This window comes from Rhinolophus sinicus, chromosome 17 (assembly GCF_057876585.1).
Source record: "Rhinolophus sinicus isolate RSI-liver-muscle chromosome 17, RSI-T2T, whole genome shotgun sequence".
In the NCBI taxonomy this organism is placed as follows: domain Eukaryota; kingdom Metazoa; phylum Chordata; class Mammalia; order Chiroptera; family Rhinolophidae; genus Rhinolophus; species Rhinolophus sinicus.
Window position 1 is genome coordinate 186104358 of NC_142517.1, and position 4589 is coordinate 186108946.

The following is a 4589-nucleotide window of genomic DNA, read 5'->3' on the forward strand; positions in this document are numbered from 1 at the left end:
GACTCAACTTGACCTTACATAGTTTAAGAGCTCAGTCAAATTCCAAAAGCTGGAGGGCTTATAAGTGCAAAACACTCATGTACCTTTAAGAAACAGCAGATTGTGAGTCAATGAAACTTTACACTGATTAGTTTGCAGCGGGTTCCTCTTGCCTGGCACTTCTTTTATGCTAGAATGTCACATTAATTGGTTCTTAATTGAACAATGTGGTTCCAATTTTCAAAACCCAGTAGAGTATAAAACAGAAAAAGTCAGACTCTTGCTGTTTGGAATAGAAAGTCATGCGGGTAAAGATACAGCTCATGAGGATTAAACTCTCACAGAGGTTGGAAGCTGTCACACAAGGACTTCCCTACTCAACACTTTAAGGTACAGCTCTTCAAGTTGTCAATATTTACATGAAAAGCAGTTTAATGCTACTCATTTGGAGGAGAACCTGATTCTGAAGGATAAGATGAGAACTAAAACTTGGGGTTGGCCCGGTGGCTCAGGCGGTTGGAGCTCTGTGCGCCTAACGCCGAAGGCTGCAGGTTCAATTCCCACATGGGCCCGTGGGATCTCAACCACAAGGTTGCCAGTTCAATTCCTCTATTCCCACAAGGGATGGTGGGCTCTGCCCCCTGCAACTAAGATTGAACATGGCACCTTGAGCTGAGCTGCCTCTCAAATGGCTCAGTTGGTTGGAGTGCGTCCTTTCAACCACAAGGTTGCCGGTTCCACTACTGCAAGGGATGGTGGGCTGTGCCCCCTGCAACTAACAACAGCAACTGGATCTGGAGCTGAGCTGTGCCCTCTACAATTAAGATTGAAAGGACAACAAATTGATTTGGAAAAAGTCCTGGAAGTACACACTGTTCCCCAGTAAAGTTCCCCATCCCCAATAAAAAAAAAAAAAGAAAAGCTTACTTAATTGATTTCTGGAAAACTGAGACCTCTAACTGTAGCTGTGTGTTGCATATGGTTAATTATCCATTTCTTCTATAAAGAAATAACTTGTTTTTAATTTGCATATTTAAAGTAAGCCATCATTGGGTGATAGCTAGTTAAATACCAGACATGTGAGTTTCTTATCTGCAAATAACATTGGACCAAAAGGTGTACTTTCCACCTGAAATTAAAAACCTGTTTGTTCATGTTCTCTCTTTGGAAATGTTCCATGTATCGGCAAGTTTATTTTTCTATTCTGAAGAAATATTATTTTTAAACAGGGGCTGTGCTCTGAATTCATATGGTGTGAGAGTCAGAGATAGAAGGAAAGTTGGTTTCTTGCAATAAATAAACCTTTTAAAAAAACTTGTCAAGTTTCTGAGTTATTTATTTATTTATTTTTTCTCAGTACTGCTGTGCCTGGGGGTAGAAAATCAAGCCGAGTTTCTTAGATCAGAATACTTAAGAGTTAGGTATTCATTTTCTTTCAGTTACATCTGTATCCCACTTCTTCATTTCAGGGAGAGAAGGGTTTTTCTAATTCCATGCTCAAACATGGATCATTCATCAAAATTGGGTTATTTCTGCCTCTTGCATCAGAAGTAGAAATTACATTCTTTCTCCCTCTTGCATCATAAAATATAGTCTCATGCAGCACTTAGTTAACCATTGGTAATACACTTGGTAGAGACTTTGCTTCTTCTTTTAGAGATGCCCTGGTCCCATGGTTATTGTAAAAGTAGATAGAAAAGGGAAGAAACAATCTGTGGGACAATGCCATTTTAACCACAATCTCTGATTATATTGTGTGTGTTATGATGGTATGAATATATTTTGATTTAAAATGCAGTGAGATTGTGATTTAAAAAACAACAACAACACAACAAACTCTGAGTATCACCAATAAATCAAATACAGCTATTGCTTCTCATTGATAAAGAATCCTTGTGGAATTGCCTCCTTGAAACACAGAGTCTAGAATAAAGATCAACCAGGGGAGTGTCTAAGAAACACTAGTGAACTCGAGTGAGCTTACTCTGAATATCTCCAGCTGTGGAAAGCATCTGACTCTCCTATCTTGTGGCAATTTACTCTGCTGACACCCTGATCACACATCTTCAAGCTAATGACTCTCGTTCACTCAATACCCATCCCTTCTGCTCTAACAAGACCTCTTTCAACTTTACGGGGACTGAATCTGGTATCAGAGATGCAAGCATGGCAGGAATGCTGCCACAAGAGATAAATGTTTCCCTGGGTACAAACTCAATAATAAGTGCAACATTTGACAAAGAAGAACGCCTTTGGCAGCCCTGCACAATCTCTCTAAGAAATTGACACTGTGGAGTACAGGAGAAAAGCCCAGATAATGACAGCTACAAAAAGCTTTTGTAAGCAAAGTAATCAGGCCCATGTCAGCCACTCTCTCCTTTCATGATCTCTTGCCTGCACAGTTGGTAAAACCTGATCAATGAGATATTTTTCAACATCTATGACAAATCATCAGTCAGTCAGTGGCAAGGGGATGCTCAACAGCAATGACCTAACCAACAACGACCAAAAAAATTAGAAAATGGGCCCCGGACAGAGTTGTATTTGGTAGATTACAAATTTTAGGATCCTTTTGTCACCAAATGCTCATCCAGCAGAATGCAGCCACTATTTTATGCCAGCAGCTGTACTTACCTAATTTCTGTGCGATGTAGGTGCTTGTGGAATCTGTATCTCGAGGCTGCTTCTGGGTATGCAGAGCGCCCTAAGCGTCTTCTTTGGGTGAATTCTCCCTACTCCAATTGCTTCACCTGTAAAATAGAAGTAAATGGTTACAGGTAGAAATTATCGTTATTTAGTCCAATGATCCCTTCAATCCATCCACTTATTTAGAAATCTTTTGTTTTTAGCACATACAATGATCAGGCCTTATGTTGGCCATAGTGAAAGACTGTCATTATGATGGTCCCTGAAGAACATAAGGAGTTTGCTGTTACAGGGGGAATAAATCACACACATGTCACTGGTATAGAGGGCGATGAGTTCCATAAAATGAGTATGAAGTTTGAAGGTGTTCCAAGGAGGGATAAAGCATTTGTGGCAGAAATTAAGAGGAGTTAAAAGGAAGGGCTCCTTGGAGGTGGTGGTATTTGAGCTAGGCCTCAAAGAAAGTGTAGAATTTCAACCTATAGGGATGGAAAGTGAATAACGCAAATGGAAAATATCTCCACGGAGAGGCTCCCTGCTAAGATGCTTAAGATGTTTTAGCCCAAGGGAGAATGGTCTGGGCATTCACAGGAAGCTTAGTAACAATAGAGTTCTTGCTTTAACATTTACACAGTGCTATGTACACTCAATCTTAGGGGGACTGCGTGATGTGGAGGTAGAGAGGACGATTCAAAAACCACAGGGCCTGGGTTCTGTCAATATTCCAACTCTGCCACTTACCAGCTGTATGACCTTAGGCAAATTACCTCAGTTCCCTTCACTGTAAAATGGGGTGATTGTAGTACCTACCCCATAGATGGTTATGAAAATTAAATGGATTGATTCATTTAAAGCACCTAGAAAGGGGCCTAGAACATAATAAATGCTCAATAAATATTATTTCTCTATTCTAATTCTCACTCCACCGTGTGGGGGTAAGTGCTACCTGACAGATGAGGAAATAATCTTGTTCAGAAACCATACAAGGGCATAGTTACCAGTCACATTAAGCCCTCTGCTTCTCAAATATGTCTGAATACACCCCAATGAGTCTGCAGTAAGAGAACACTTAAACATAGCTTACGACAACTCCATATTTCATACATAGTACTGTTGTTCTCACTCAGGAGTGGTTTTGCACACAAACCCTCAGAAGACATTTGGCAATGTCTGCAGACACTTTTGGTTGTCACATTTGGGGGGCTGCTACTGGCATCTAGTGTGTAGAGGCCAATGATGCTGCTGAACATCTTGCGGTGCACAGGGAAGCCCCCACAACAAAGAATTATCCAGCCTCAAGTTTCCATAGTGCTGAGGTTGAGAAACCTTGACAGACGGTTATTTCTTGAAGAGAGGTTCGTATTTAAATATTTAAACAAGAGTCCCTTTTGCATAAAATACTTTATTGAAAACCACTAAAACAAAGGGCATGTTGTGAAGCCAGGGGAAAAATCTAAGTGTTGATGGAATTGTTAGGGGTTTGCCTTGTGAATGGAATGCCTATGTTCATAAAAAAACAAGAGCATACCTAGCAGTATGGGGGAAGAAGAGAGAATCGCCTGAAACCATGATTTACTCAAGAAAATTCTAGAAATCAGTTCAGCTGCTGTCAGAAGTAAACAGTACAGACATACCTCAGAAATATTGAGGGTTTTGTTCCAGACCCCTGCAGGAAAGTGAATGTCCCAATAAAGTGAGTCACATAGATTTTTTGGATTTCCCAGTGCATGTAAAAGTTATGTTTATACTGTTCTATATAGTCTATTAAGTGTGTAATAGCATTATATCTAAAATAAATCAATGTATATACCTTATTAAAAATATTTTATTCCTAAAAAATGCTCCCCATCATCTGAGCCTTCAGCACGTCACAATCTTTTTGCTGTTGGAGGGCCTTGCCTCAGTGTTGGTGGCCAGTGATCGATCAGTGTGGCGGTTGCTGAACGTTGGGTTGGCTGTGGCAA